Raw genomic sequence first — 16602 nt, forward strand, 5'->3', positions numbered from 1 at the left:
CTTAAAAGTAAATATTTGGTCAAACTTTTAGTATATTTTTTTTAAAGTGTTTTTCAAAAAATTATTTTTGGAAAGAAGCTATTTGTTTTTTGCTTCTCAAAAAGTGTTTCTGTTTTTACTCAAAATCACTTTTTTTACCTTTATAAGTTTGGCCAAACAAAAGCACGTTTCACCAAAAAAACAAAAATAAAAATTGACTCAAAAGAAGCACCACCAGGCTATTAGCTCTAATATTTGAAATAATGTTTATCATGGAAAGCCTTTGAAATCATTATTTGTGCTTCTACAGAGTAAATACTCCATCTGTACGTTTAGTTGTCTACTAATTTGCACTTCCTTTAAGAAAAAATAAATAAAGTGCGTATTTTACAATTTTACTCATAATAATGATAACATTTCAAAATGTCTTGAAAAATAATTCGGGGAATTATTAATTAATGATAAGGATAAAACATGAAAAAAAAATTATTTTTCTCTTGATTTGCTAAAATAGACAAGTAATAGTGAAAATATACTTTTAAATAGTGAACAAGTAAAAGTGAACAGAGAGATAATATATTTAAAATAAATCTTAAAAAATAATAGTATAATTTCTTTCTTAATGAAGTTGTTGGCAACTTTGATGCAGAAACATCTTCAAGTACTCATCAATAAGAGCAATCGCACAAGTCATGAGAGCAATCCACATTGGCAAAACAAACTACCTAAGGGGTTATTAGGAATGGAACAACAAATAAATCACTCGTGAAAACATATCACAAAACTTGAATGAGTTCAAACTTAAAAATGTGATGATCCGATATGTCATTTATAGTTTTACCCTTTATTTTTGTGTTCCGAAACCTCGAATAGCTCCGTTTAGCCTTCATCGATTTGTGTGTGAAGTCCATGTCTTTTTCCGGAAGGTTTTTATGAGAAAATTTATGAAAATGTGAAATCATGTCTTAAAACTCATTTGAGTTGACCTAGGTCAACGTTTTGAGCAAACGAAAGTGAATCAGTATTTTGACGATCCCGGTGGGCCCGTATCGTGATTTGGGACTTGGGCGTATGCTCGAAATTGAATTCGGAAGTCTCTAATTTGATTTAACATAATTTATTGAAAACTAAAAATCTAAAGGTTTAAAGAATTCCTAAGTTTAACTATAAGTTGACTTTATTGCTATCGGGTTCAAATTTTAGTTTTGGAACTTGATATAAGTTCATTACGGTATTTATGACTTGTCTACAAATTTTGGTGCAAAACGGAGTTGATTTGACGTGATTCGGACGTTCGGTTGAGAAATTGTATGTTCTTAAGTTTCTTTAAAAATTTCATTCGTTTTGGTATCTTATTCATAGTTCTAGGTGTTATTTTGGTGTTTTGATCACGCGAGCGAGTTCGCATGATGTTATTATACTTGTGTGCATGTGAACCCGGGGGCCTCGGGTGAATTTCGGATAGGCTACAAAGTGGTTTTTGACTTAGAAGCATAGATGATGCATTTTTGTTTCTAGTGTTATATGCACATCTCGCAAATAGTGAGCTCTGGCTCGCAAATGCGAGCCTCGCTTTTGCGAAGAACATGTCTCATTTGCAAGCATGGGTTGGTTGGGCTGGACTTGCAATTGCGAGGAAATTGTTCGCATTTGCGAACTTGTTGTTGCCGCTTTTGCGAAGGCAGAGTCGCAATTGCGACTCAGTGTGTGCTGGGCTACCTTCGCATATGCGAAGGAATGGTCCGCATTTGCGAGTGGCATGGGTTCGCATTTGTGATGAATGACCTTTTGAGAAGGGTTCGCATTTGCGACCTCATTCTCGCATTTGCGATGTTCACAATTGCGAACAAGATATCGCAATTGCGACATCCGCAACTCGTAAAAGAGGGGTAAAATGGGAATTGGCTAATTTCTTTCAAACTCTCAACCCTAAACACCCCATAAGTGATTTTCCAAAAGATTTTCTTCCTAAACTCATTGGTAAGTGACTTTAATCTACTTCATTTCAATTACCCATTACATTTAACAAATTTTCGATATCAAATCTAGGATTTTCATTGTAGAAATTAGGAATTTTTGTAAATTTGGGATTTAGACCTCAAATTGAGGTTGGATTTCGAAGCAAATTACATAACCGGGCTCGGGGATAAATGGGCATTCGGGTTTTGTTCCGAATTTTGATTTTGACCAAGCGGGCCTGGGGTTGACTTTTGTTGACGTTTTCAACAATGATCTAAATTGAACCTCTTTCATTCGTGGGTAGTTTTTAAGGCTTATTTTGAATTGTTTGGTTAATAATTTGTTAGATTTGATTAGTTTGGAGGCTTGTTCGAAAGGCAAGATCGTGATTGAACTTTGAGTTGATTGCGGAGTGAGGTAAGTGTTGGGCCTAACCTTGATTTGAGGGAATTAGGAACCATTGAGCTATGTGCTATGTGAATTGCATATATAGCGGCATATATGCGAGGTAATTAGTGTATATACGCCGTCGAATTACTTGTTTCCACGCTTTTCCGTATTTCATTAATTACTTTATTTCATGACTTAACCGTTACATTACTTATTTTCCCTTTCTTCATTGCTTCATATTACGTCTTGTTTCATGCCTTAATTACTACATATTTTTTTTTACTTCCATGCCATAATTGCTACTTGCTATTTAGAATTTCTCATATTAAATTGTTCATCCCCTCCCTAATTCCATACTTATTTACTACTTGTCTCTATTTGTTTCCCTCATATATCTAATTGTCTTATGCCTTGTTGGCTTGTTTCCTTTTAGTTTCATATTAATTGTTGCCTTCATTGAAGTAGTTTCACTGGTACATATTGTTAAAACTAGATACTGTTGAGTTGGTAAGTTGATACATCCGAGCAGTTCAAGTCTCTTTGATTATCATGTTATTTTCCATTGCTCGTACATTTGTTCTCTTGATGTATGAATTCTTGTAAATCTTAATTATTGGGTTACTATTGTTAATTGATATTATTTGGGGAGCGGGTTGCACGTAGCAACGGAAACTGAAAAGAAATGAATTGAGAAGGCGGAACAAGGATGGACTATGATATTGACAGATGATTATATGGAGTAGGCGGGTTGCGCGCCACAACAATTTATTTAAAGTTTATATTGTGGGATCGGGTTGCAAGCCGCAACATATTGATAAAAGTTATATTTGTTCTGATTGTTGGTTTGGCCTCAGTTGTTGATGTGAGTTATATGGCTTGTCATTTGGGACTCTCTGTTAGTTGAGGTTGAGTTCGTTGATATGAGTTGCCTGCTTTACTTTCATTCCTGTCTTTTCTGTTATTATTATTATTATTATCACTACATACAGGTTAATGTAAGTGACTCGCCTTAGCCCCATCACAACTTCGTCGAGGTTAGGCTAGACACTTACGGAGTACATGGGTTGGTTGTACTCATACTACACTGTGCACTTTTTGTGCTGATTTTAGAGTCGGTCTTAGCGGCGGTCAGTAGATTGCTCGGATTGATTGCCGGTTCAGAGACTTAAGTTACATTTGCATGATGTTCGCAGCCCTGAAGTACCCCCTTCCACCTATCTTTAGTTGTTCATTTAATTTCAGACAATTATAATTTCATTCAAATCATTATTTGTATTATTCTAGTCGCTCGTGTACTTGTGACACCAGTTCTAGGATTGTATCTAGATATTGCTATTATTATGAGTTTTCTCACTCTATTTCAGTTTTATTTCAGTCCACTCAGTTTACTCGGTATTAGTTCATTTGAATTATCAAAAATGGCTAAAAACTCTTCTAACGTTGGCTTGCCTAGCAAGTGAAATGTTAGGTGCCATCACGATCTCGAGCGTGGAAATTCCGGGTCGTGGCAAGTTGGTATCAGAGTACTAGGTTGCGTATGTCTCACGAGTCACGGGAAAGCTTAGTAGAGTTTGGAAGATCAGTACAGAGACGTCTGTAATTATCTGTAAGGCCCCGTAAATTTTACCTAAAGCTCATGCTTTCGTGGTGCCGAAGTAGACTTTTGGGTTGAACAGTGCGTTGGGGAGTTGCAGAAAATTTTTGGAAGTGCAGGGCGTTTCTGTGATCCATTATGCGGTTGCAGAACTGATCTGCGGACCGCAGATTGAAGTAGAAACTTGGGCAAATATTTGGACCATTATGCGATCCATTATGCGGCCGCATAATCATTTTGCGAGTTGCATAACCCATCGCAGACCCGACACAAAAACATTCCGGAGGGAAGTTCTGCAGCACATTATGCGACCGCATAATAGGTCTGCGGATCACAAACTGGTCGCAAAGTGAGGCAGAAGTGCCTAGTTCCGGAGGGCCATTATGCGGTCCATTTTGCGGACCGCAGAAGTGTTATGCGGTCGCATATGCGACTGCATATATGCATTGGGGCTTCATTTTTTTTAATTTTTGAACCCGACCCCATTCTTATAAAACAGTCTTAGAGATCATTTTAGAAGGTTCAAACTTATATTTTAGAGAGATGAACGTGGTCTAGAGTGAGAAAAGGAATTTCCAAGTCACTTGTTCATCAATCTTTGCTCAAGCCTTGAAGAATTCTCTAGGGTAACTCACAAGGTCTTCAACCAAAAGGTAAGGTTCTAGCCCTAGCCTTAAATTTCAAAATTTGACTGAAAATAGGTAATAAGCGAAGCAATTCTTGGATGTGGGAGTTGTTCATTATGAATGCATGTACTATATAGGGTTGTGGGAAGATTGTTGAGCTCAATTGGGTAGATTTTGGGTAGTGAAGTAGAGGAATCCTCTATAGGAGAAGCTAGAAATAATAATGTCCACCTAGTGTTTGATAAAATGCTCAAATGAGCTAGAAGCATGAACTCCTCCCTAATTTGTGTTCAGATTTTCCATACCTCTAAATAGATCAAAGTTGCTAGGATTTCCGGAACGGTGTAGTGAATTAAGAAAAGCTCAAAGTGAGGTATGTTGGCTAAACTCTTCTCTTAGAATTGAACCCCAAAATATCCTTGTAAGTCCCGTGTTGCTCATTATAAATTGATTATTTCGAATAAGCCTTGTGTCAAAAGATATATGTGTTCAATTTGTATTCCAAGTGTAATTGTTATGTTGAGTTACTATTGGGGAAGGTGATTAAGCATGGGTTGTGTGTTATTATGTTATGATTTAAAAACGAGATTCTAATGAAAAATATCATGTCAAATTATGTAGGAAATCACATGTGCCTAAGACCCTAAATTGCTCAAATATGTGTTTAAAGTCTTAATTTGAAAGGCCTTGTTGTTAATTATCCATGATGATATTTGAAAGCGAAAGAAGAGAACATGAAACATGAGGTGCGACCAGCGTGCCAAGAATGGTATTGCGTCATGGCTATTGGTGTCAATGAAATGAAGGATATCCAAAAGATTACGAAATAAGTGGTAAATCCTTTTAATAGTAAATGCTTTGGGAGTATCGATTAGCCACCGAGGAAGGGTAGGTCGAAATAACCTAACCCCGAAACTACATGTACCGGTGTAGGAGTGTTTGAGGGGTAAATCCTCGTGTTAATGTGATGAGATTGTTTCTCCTTATATGGGATGAGATTGATGTGTTGAGTTATTTTCCTTTATATGAGATGAGATTATTGCTAGCAAGATGTGATGTGATGTCGACCCACACGACATTGTGGCGAGACAGCTTAGCCTATCGGTATGACATCGGATATCATGCCACGCACATGGTGGTATTGTGAATGAATGTCTCGGGGTGAGACGGCTTAGCCGGTCGGGTTGAGATCGGACTCCATGCTAAAACACAATGGTGTATCGGTGCTAAAGATCTCCCAACTTAAAAAGATTGGAACTTACTTGAAATTTGCCTTTCCCCTAACTTGACACCTTAATACTATTTGATTCTCTTATTGATTTCCTGTTTCCTTCTCCGTTTGTTGTTACTCGTTCTATTGAGAGAGAGTTTAGTTTTACATACTAGTACTATTACATATTTACTAACGTCCTTTTTGCCGGAGGTGTTGCATCTTTAATGGATGCAGGTGGTTCCATAACAGGTGGTATTGATCAGTGATAGCAGCACACCCTCTCCTCAACTGACTTGGTGAGCCCCACTTCATTTCAGGGTCTTGTATCTCTTGTCCTTTGTACGTAGTATTTGAGGTATAGTCGGGGCCTTGTTGACGGCACTATCGTAGCACTCTTTTGTTTCTGTTAGAGGTTACGTAGACATAGTGTGGGTTGTATCTTGTTTTGGGAAGGTTGAACTAAACTTGTTGTAATGGTATCATCTGTCCCACTTTAACTACGAATGTATAATGCACTGTTTTGGGGATTTGTTAATGACGTAACTAATAGAAATGAACTGGTGCTATTCACATGACCTCTTAATGTTTAATTAATGATAGAAATGTATCTTCTCTTTATTCATTGTACATGCTTGCTCGGCCGGGGTATCTTGGTTGAGCGCCGGTCAAGCTCCCCATGGTCGGGGCATGACATTATCTTCCAGAGGTTATGGAGTTTAGGAACAAATTCACTTCTTTCTTTCTCTATCGTGCGAATTTATTCTATCATTGATGATTGAACTATTCTACTCTTGTTCCCTCGTAAATGGCGAGAACAGGCACTGTATCTATAGTCGGGCAAGAGCCGGAGCCCCCTGTGGTAGATCCTACCAGGGGCAGAGGTCGAGGCATAGGCAGAGCTTAGCCTAGATCTCGAGTAGCATCACCCACAGTGGAGCCTCAGATTGACCACGAGGAGGAGGTTCCAACTCAGACTGTACCCGTCGGACTAGCTCAGGTCCCAGAGGGGTTCATAGCCACTCAAGTGCTTCAGGATGCTCTAGTCCGTTTGGTGGGACTTATGGAGAGTGTGTCCCAGACCGGTACATTTTCGGTGGTACCGATCATCTCTCGGGCTGGAGGAGGAGCACATACTCCCGCTACTCACACTCTAGAGCAGGTGGCTCCCTAGTATCAGACTCCAGCAGCCCCGCCAACTGGGGTGGTTTAGCCGGTTATTACGGCACAAGCCGGTGATAGGCCCACTTTGTCTTTATGTTAAGGTTGGATAAGTTCACAAGCCTTTTCCTATTCATTTCAGTGGTGCATCTTCTGAGGACCCACATGATTTTCTGGATAGTTGCCATGAGATATTGGAGAACATGGGTATAGTTGAGACCAATGGGGTCGATTTTGCAGAATTTTAGATGACTGATTCCGCCAGGAGATGGTAGAGAAACTATATGTTGGCTACACCAAATAGTTCGCTTGCACTTACATAGGAGATGAGTACCGCATACTGTTCGAGCGTCTTCAGCGAATTAGTATGACCGTCACACAGTATGAGACAAGATTTGTGGACCTAGCTCACCACGCCACATCTTGCTTCCTATTGAGAGGGAGAGAAGGAGGAAATTTATTGATGGACCCACTTATACTGTTAGACTTCAGATGGTCAAGGAGACCGAGAGTGATATTTCTTTTCAGACGACCGTAGATATTGCTAGACTGATCGAGTTGGTTCGTGCTCAGGAGAGGGGGCCAATGTCCGATAAGAGGCCATATCATTTCGGTGGGTTCAGTGGTGCCTCATCTGGAGGCAGGTTTTTTTTTTTGGTAGAGGCCATCCTCCTAGGCCGTTCAGTCAACTCTTCAAGTAGCCCACGATGCTTTAGGCGGTTATGGTTCTTACGGATCTCGTTCTGAACAACCAACATTCAGTGCACATTCAGCTCCTATCATTACACCACCCCTCCAGAGTTACTATATCGATTATTCGGACCGTAGGGTTAGTCCTCGTTTCAGCAACCGCGAGAGTGCTTTGAGTGTGGGGACATAGGTCACATCAAAAGGTATTTCCCTAGATTGTTGAGCAACAGATCTTATCAGGGTTCTCGTGCCATCATACTGGCACTGGTTACCCTACCGCCCGCGAAACCAGCTAGAGACGGGGGTTAGATTGTTAGAGGTGGAGGTCAGGCCACTAGAGGTGGGGGTCAGGCCATTAGAGGTGGAGGCCAGCCAGCTATGGGTCTCTCTAGGGGCGGAGTTCAGAGTGGCGGGGCATAGCCCCGATGCTATGTTTTCCCATCTAAGCATGAGGCCGAGTCATCTAACATCGTTATCACATGTATTGTTCTAGTTTGCCATAGAGATGCTTCCATTATATTTGATTCGGGATCTACCTATTCCTACGTGTCATCCTATTTTGCTTCATATTTGATTATACCTAGTGATTCTTTGAGTGCTCCTGTATATGTGTCTCCACCTGTGGGAGATTCTACTGTTGTATAAAGTGTTTATCGCTCGTGTGTGGTTTCTATTGGGAGTCTTGAGACTATTGTAGATCTCTTACTTCTTGATATGGTGGACTTCGATGTTATCTTGGGTATGGATTGGCTATCACCTTACCATGCTGTATTGGACTGTCACACCAAGACGATGACCTTAGCCAAGCCGGGGTTGCCTCGATTAGAGTGGAGGGGCACCCTTGGCCATTCTACTAGCAATGTTATTTCTTATGTGAAGGCTCGACACATGGTCGAGAAGGGTTGTCTAGCATATTTGGCCTACGTTCGTGATTCTAGTGTGGAGGTTCCTTCCATGAATTTAGTACCAGTTGTTCGTGAGTTTCCAGAGGTATTTCATGCGGATCTTCCGGGGATGCCACCCGACAGAGATATTAATTTCTGCATTGATTTGGCTCTGGGCACTCAACCCATTTCTATTCCACCATATCGTATGACCCTGCCAGAGTTGAAGGAGTTAAAGGAGAAATTGCAAGACTTGCTTGATAAGGGGTCCATTAGAACTAATGTCTCGCCTTGGGGTGCACCTGTGTTGTTCGTGAAGAATAAGGATGGTTTGATGAGCATGTGTATAGATTATTAGCAGTTGAACAAGGTTACTATCAAGAACAAGTATTCGTTGTCGAGGATTGATGATTTATTTGACCAGCTTCAGGGTGCCAAGGTGTTTTTGAAGATTGATTTGAGGTCCGACTACCATCAATTGAAGATTAGGGCATCCGATGTCCCTAAGATGGCTTTTCAGACACGGTATGGGTATTTTGAGTTCCTAGTGATGTCATTTGGGTTGACAAATGCCCCAACAACATTTATGGATTTGATGAACCGGGTATTCAAGTCCTATTTGGATTCCTTTGTGATTGTATTCATTAATGATATCTTGATCTACTCCCGAAGTCGAGAGGAGCACGAGCAACATCTTCGGATTGTACTTCAGTCTCTGAGAGATAGCTAGTTATATGCCATGTTTTCAACGTGCGAGTTATGGTTAGACTCAGTCACCTTTTTAGGACATGTTGTATCAGCATGTGGCATAAAGGTAGATCCAAAGAAGATCGAGGTAGTTCAGAATTGGCCTAGACCTATTACTACAAAGATCCGGAGTTTCCTAGGTTTGGCGAGTTATTATCGTTGATTCATGGAGGGGTTTTCATCCATAGCAGCCCCATTGACCAGATTGACCCAGAAGGGTGCCCCATTCAGATGGTCGGATGAGTATGAGTTGAGTTTTCAGAAGCTTAAGATTGCTTTGACTACGACGCCAGTGTTGGTGTTGCCCACATGTTCAGGATCCTATACGGTGTATTGTGATGCATCTTGTATTGGGGTCGATGCAGTATTGATGCAGGATGGCAGGGTGATTGTATACACATCGCGGCAGTTGAAGGTTCATGAGAAGAATTACCCTGTTCATATTAGCCGTCGTTCATGCGCTGAAGATTTGGAGGCACTATCTTTACGGCGTATCGTGTAAGGTATTCATGAATCATCGCAGTCTATAGTATTTGTTCAAGCAGAAGGATCTCAACTTAAGGTAAAGGAGATGGTTGGAGCTGTTGAAAGACTATGATATTACCATTTTGTATCATCTCGGAAAGGCCAATGTGATGGCCGATGCTTTGAGTAGAAAGGCGGTGAGTATGGGTAGCCTTACGTATATCCTAGTTGGTGAGAGGCCGCTTGCAGCATAAGTTCAGACTTTGGCCAATCAGTTCGTGAGGTTAGATGTTTTAGAGCCTAGTCGTTTTTTAGCTTGCACAGTCACTCGGGCTTCCTTGTATGAGTGCATCAGAGAGTGTCAATATGATGATCCTTATTTGCTTGTCCTTAAGGACACGGTGGTGCCAAGAAAGTTACTGTTGGAGATGATGGGGTTTTACGGATACAGGGTCATATTTGTGTGCCCAATATGGACGGGCTTCGTGAGTAGATTCTTAAGGAGGCCCACAGTTCCCGGTATTCTATTCATCCGGGCACCGCCAAGATGTATCAGGACTTGCGGTAGCATTATTGGTGGAGGAGGATGAAGAAGGATATAGTTGCATATGTAGCTCGGTGTCTAAATTGCCAGCAAGTAAAGTATGAGCTTCAGAGACCGGTGGTTTGCTTCAGAGTCTAGAGATTCCTGAGTGGAAGTGGGAGTGTGTCACTACGGATTTTGTTGTTGGACTTCCAAGGACTCAAAAGAAGTTCGATGCGGTATGGGTCATTGTGGACAAGTTGACCAAGTCGGCACATTTCATTCCAGTGGCAGTTACCTATTCTTCAGAGCGGTTGGCTGAGATCTACATCTGGGAGATCGACCGTCTTCACGTTGACCCGTGTCTATTATTTCTGATCGAGGTACGCAGTTCACCTTGCACTTTTGGAGGGTTGTACAATATAAGTTAGGTACACGTGTTGAGTTGAGTACGGCATTTCATTCCCAGACAGACGGGCAGTCCGAGTGCACTATTCTGATATTGGAGGATATGTTTCGCGCTTGTGTTATAGATTTTGGGGGGTTATTGGGATTGGTTGTTGTCACTTGCGGACTTTGCCTAAAACAACAGCTATCAGTCGAGCATTCAGATGGCTCCTTATGAGGCATTATATGGGAGGTGATGTCGTTCACCAGTTGGAAGGTTCGAGTCGGGAGAGGCTCGGTTGTTGGGTACCGATTTAGTTCAGGATGCCTTGGATAAGGTCAAGATTATTCAGGATCGACTTCATACATTTTAGTCTAGGCAGAAGAGTTATTCCGACCATAGAGTTCGTGATGTCGCATTCATGGTGTGAGATAGGGTATTGCTCTAGGTTTCACCCATGAAGGGTGTGATGAGGTTCAGAAAGAAGGGAAAGTTAAGCCCTAGGTATATCAGATCCTTTGAGATTCTTGATAGAGTGGATGAGGTGGCCTACAAGCTGGCATTGCCACCTATTTTATCAGCAGTCTATCAAGCGTTCCATGTGTCCATGCTCCGGAAGTATCACGGTGATATGTCCCATGTGTTAGATTTCAGCTCAATCCAATTGGGTAAGGATTTGACTTATGAGGAAGCGTCGGTGGCTATTCTAGCCCGCATGTCCGACAGTTGAGGTTTAAGGGTTATCATTTAGTTCCAGTGCAGTGTAGAGGTTAGCCGATCGAGGCAGTCACGTGGGAGTCCGAGTCTGATATGCATAGTAGATATCCAAACCTTTTCACCAGTCCAGGTACCTTTCTATATCCATTAGAAGACGAACGTTTGTTTTAGAGGTAGAGAATGTGATGACTTGATAGGTCATTTATAGTTTACGCTTCATTTTTGTGTTCCAAAATCTCGAATAGATCCGTTTAACCTTCCTCAATTTGCATGCTCAATCCGTGTCTTTTTTCCGAATGGTTTTTATGAGAAAATTTATATAAATGTGAAATCGTGCCTTAAAACTTATTTCAGTTGACTTCGGTCAATGTTTTAAGCAAACGCATCCGGATCAGTATTTTAACGGTTCTGGTGGTCCGTATCGTGATTTGAGACTTGGGCGTATGCCCATAATCGAATTCGAAAGTCCCTAACTTGATTTAACGTAATTTGTTGAAAACTAGAAATCTAAAGGTTTAAAGAATTCCTAAGTTTGACCCTAAATTTACTTTGTTTCTATCGGGTTCATATTTCGGTTCCGGAACTTGGTATAAGTTCGTTACAATATTTATGACTTGTCTGTAAAATTTGGTGTAAAACGGAGTTGATTTGACGTGATACAGACGCCCGGTTGAGAAATAGTATGTTCTTAAGTTTCTTTAAAAATTTCATTCGTTTTGGTGTACAATTTATAGTTCTAAGTATTATTTTGATGTTTTGACCACGCGAGCGAGTTCGTTTGATGTTATTACACTTGTGTGCATGTTTGGTTTGGATCCCAAGGGCTCGGGTAAGTTTCGAATAGGCTACAAAGTGGCTTTTGACTTAGAAACATTACTGATACATTTCTGTTCCTGGTGTTACCTACATATCTCGCAATTGCGAGTTCTGGCTCGCAAATGCGAGCCTCGCATTGGTAGTTCTGGCTCGCAAATGTGAGCCTCGCTTTTACAAAGAATACATCGCATTTGCGAGCATGTGTTGGCTGGACTCGCAATTGCGAGGAAATTGTTCGCATTTGCGAACTTGCTGCTACCGCTTTTTCGAAGGCAGAGTCGCAATTGCGACACAGTGTGTACTGGGCTACCTTCACATATGCGAAGGAATGGTCCGCATTTGCGAGTGGCATGGGTTCGCATTTGCAACAAAAACATCGCATTTGCGATAACTGGCCTTCTAAGAAGGGTTGCCATTTGCGACCTCATTTTCGCATTTGCGATGTTCGCAAATGCGAACAAGATATTGCAATTGCAACATCCGTAGCTAGTAAAAGAGGGGGAAAATGGGAATTAGCTAATTTCTTTCAAACTCTCAACCATAAACAACCAGACGCAATTTTCCCAAAAGATTTGCTTCCTAAACTCATTGGTAAGTGACTTTAATCTACTTCATTTTAATTACCCATTACATTTCACAAGTTTTCAACATCAAATCTAGGATTTTCATGGTAGAAATTAGAGATTTGGGTAGAATTAGGGATTTTTGTAAATTTGGGATTTATACCTCGAATTGAGGTCGGATTTCGAAGCAAATTACATAACCAGGGGGGGTTGAATGGGCATTCGGGTTTTGGTCCGAATTTTGATTTTGACCATGCTAGCACGGGGTTGATTTTTGTTGACTTTTTCAACAATGATCTAAATTGAACCTCTTTCATTCGTGGGTAGTTTTTAAGGTTTATTTTGAATTGTTTGGTTAATAATTTGCTAGATTTGATTGGTTTGGAGGCTTGTTTGAAAGGCAAGGTCGTGGTTGAACTTTGAGTTGATTGTGAAGTGAGGTAAGTATTGGGTCTAACCTTGATTTGAGGGAATTAGGAACCCTTGAGCTATGTGCTATGTGAATTACATGTATAGCGGCGTATATGCGAGGTGACAAGTGTATATATACCGTCAAAATACTTGTTTTCATGCTTTTCTATTTTCATTAATTTTTTTATTCTATTCTTAGCTATCACATTACTTATTTTCCCTATCTTCATTGCTTCATATTACATCTTGTTTCATGCCTTAATTGCTACATGCTTATTTGACTTCCATGCCATAATTGCTACTTGTTATTTAGCATTTCTCGTATTAAATTGTCCATCCCCTCCCTGATTCCATACTTATTTACTACTTGTATCTATTTGTTTCCCTTATATATCTAAATTGTCTTATGCCTTGTTTCCTTTTAGTTTCGTATTAATTGTTGCCTTCATTGAAGTAGTTTCACTGGTACATATTGTTAAAAGTAGATACCGTTGAGTTGGTAAGTTGATACATCCGAGCAGTTCAAGTCTCTTTGATTATCATGTTATTCTCCATTGCCCGTACATTTGTTCTCTTGATGCATGAATTCTTGTAAATCTTAGTTACTATGTTACTATTGTTAATTGATATTGTTTGGGGAGCGGGTTGCACGCCGCAACGGAAATTGAAAAGAAATGAGTTGAAAAGGAGGGATAAGGATGAACTATGATATTGATAGATGGTTATATGGAGGGGTCAGGTTGCGCACCGCAACGGATTTGTTTAAAGTTTATATTGTGGGATCGGGTTGCACGCCGCAACATGTTGATAAAAGTTATATTTGTTGTGATTGTTGGTTTGGCCTCGGTTGTAGAGGTGATTTATATGGCTTGTTATTTGGGACTGTGCTAGTTGAGGTTGAGTTCGTTGATATGAGTTATTATTATTATTATTATTATTATTATTATTATTATTATTATTATTGTGTACATGTTAATGTAAGTGACCCGCCTTAGCCTCGTAACTACTTCGTCAAGGTTAGGCTCGACACTTACGGAGTATATGGGGTCGGTTGTACTCATACTACACTGTACACTGTTTTGTGCAAATTTTGGAATCGGTCCTAGCGACGATTAGTAGATTGCTCGGATTGATTGCCGGTTCAAAGATGTAATGACTCGATCGGTCGTTTTGAGTATTACAACCTTATTTTCCCATTTACTGCTCAATTTGTGCTTTGCAGTTATTATATGACTTGCCAGGGTAATTTGTTCGGGTCCGGTGAGGTATTGGAATGAATTGGAACACTTAGTTCTAAAGTTTAAAACTTAAGTTAAAAAGGTTGGGTGGATGTCGACCTATGTGTAAACGACCCCAGAATAGAATTTTGATGATTCCAATAGCTCCGTATGGTGATTTTGGACTTAGGTCCAGAAAATTATTTGGAGCTACGTAGTTAAATTTGGCTTGAAAAGGCGAAAGTTGAATTTTTTGGAAGTTTAACCGGGGAGTTGACTTTTTGATATCGAGGTCGAAATCCAGTTCTGAAATGCGAAAGTTGACTTTTTGTGTGCAAAATTTGAGGCCAATCGGACTTGATTTTATAGGTTTCGACATCGAATGTAGATGTTGAAAAATCTTAAGTTTATTAAGCTTGAAATAGGGTATGATTCGTGGTTTTAGCATTGTTTGATATGATATGAGGTTTCGACTAAGTTCGTATGATATTTTAGGACTTGTTAGTATATTTGTTGAGGTCGGGGGCCTCAGGTGAGTTTCGGATGGTTAACAGATCAAATTCGGACTTAGAAAAAAATCTAAAAGTTTTTGCCATCTGATGCAATCGCACATGCGGAAATTGGCTTGCAGGTGTGAGCTCGCAGAAGCGAGCATGGCAAGCGCAGAAGAGGACGAGGGGCTGGCGAGGCAGTGGTCGTAGGTGCTGACGGGTGGTCCGCAAAAGCGGCGTCGCACCTACGAAGGTTCGATCGCAGAAGCGAAAATGAGGGGGGTCAGGGCGGCTTCGCAGAAGCGAACTTCTTGTCCGTAGAAGCAAAGGATTTCTCGCATCTGCGACACCGTATATGCGGCTAAAAATCTCACAGAAGCGGAAACCCTTAGACAGTACAAAAACAGAGGGGTTCCGTGTTTTTGCCATTTTTGGGCATTTCAAGCTTGGGTTGGGCGATTTTGAGCGAGGTTTTCACGGGAATCCTTGAGGTAAGTCACTTGTGATAATTTATACTCCATAATATTGAATTATTATTGAATAATCCAACTAGATTACATATTTTTGAGGTATAAATCGGGGATTTGGGCCTAGGGATTTGGAAATAAGATTTGATGATTTGGAGGTCGAATTGATATTAGGTTTGGATAATTTTGGTATGGTTGGACTCGTAGTTGAACGGGTTTTCATATTTTGTAACTTTTGTCAAGTTCTGACACGTGGGTCCCACCGACAATTTTTGAGTTAAATTTCGGATTGTTATTGAAAAATTTGTATTTTCATATGGACTTTATTCCTATAATTTGTATTGACTTAATCAAATTAATTATGACTAGATTCGAGCCGATCGGAGTCAGAAAATCGAGGAAAAGGCATTCTACTTGACTGATTGAGCGTGATTCGAGGTAAGTGACTTGTCTAACCCTGTGTGGGGGAAATTACCCTAGGATTTGATAGTGTTGTAACATTTTGTGTTATGTGAGCGCCGTGTACACGAGGTGACGAGTGCGTACGCGGGATAAATTTGGAAATATCAGTTCTTGCTGAGTAATCTTCTTTTAAATTCTTTAACTGTATTACCTTAGTATATGTAGTGATAATGATTAGCCTAGTATCACATGTCTACGTGCCTTAACTCTTACTTGTAATACGTGCAACATGCTTAGCTGATTTACCTGCTTATTTGATTTGATTTAAATCTTTAACTATGAGATTCTTGCTGTAAATTCGTTGTTTTCTTCGGATATCTGTTGCATATTTACATTTGAGACTACGAGGCGGTTCCTCGGGAGACCCCCTTACTGCATATTTACTTTTGGGACTATGAAGCGGTTACTCGGGAGATTCCTCTATACTGCATATTTACTTTTGGACTACGAGGCAGTTCCTCGGGATCCCCCTGTATTGCATATTTACTTTTGGGACTATGAGGCGGTTCCTCGGGAGATCCCCTTGTACTGCATATTTACTTTTGGGACTATGAGGCGGTTCCTCGGGAGATCCCACTGCACTGCATATTTACTTTTGGGACTACGAGGTGGTACCTCAGGAGTGCCCCTGTTGTTTACCTCTATTTGCTGTGTTATTCACTTCTCAGTCATTTCGCTATATTATTATATCCTCTGTCTTACTCTTCTATTATTTTCAGTAGGGCTTGAACTGACCTCGTCACTACTCTACCGAGGTTAGGCTTGGCACTTACTGGGTACCACTGTAGTGTACTCATACTACGCTTCTGCACATCTTTTTGTGCAGATCCAGGTACTTCTTA

The sequence above is a fragment of the Nicotiana tabacum genome, chromosome 13, assembly GCF_000715075.1.
Source record: "Nicotiana tabacum cultivar K326 chromosome 13, ASM71507v2, whole genome shotgun sequence".
In the NCBI taxonomy this organism is placed as follows: Eukaryota; Viridiplantae; Streptophyta; class Magnoliopsida; order Solanales; family Solanaceae; genus Nicotiana; species Nicotiana tabacum.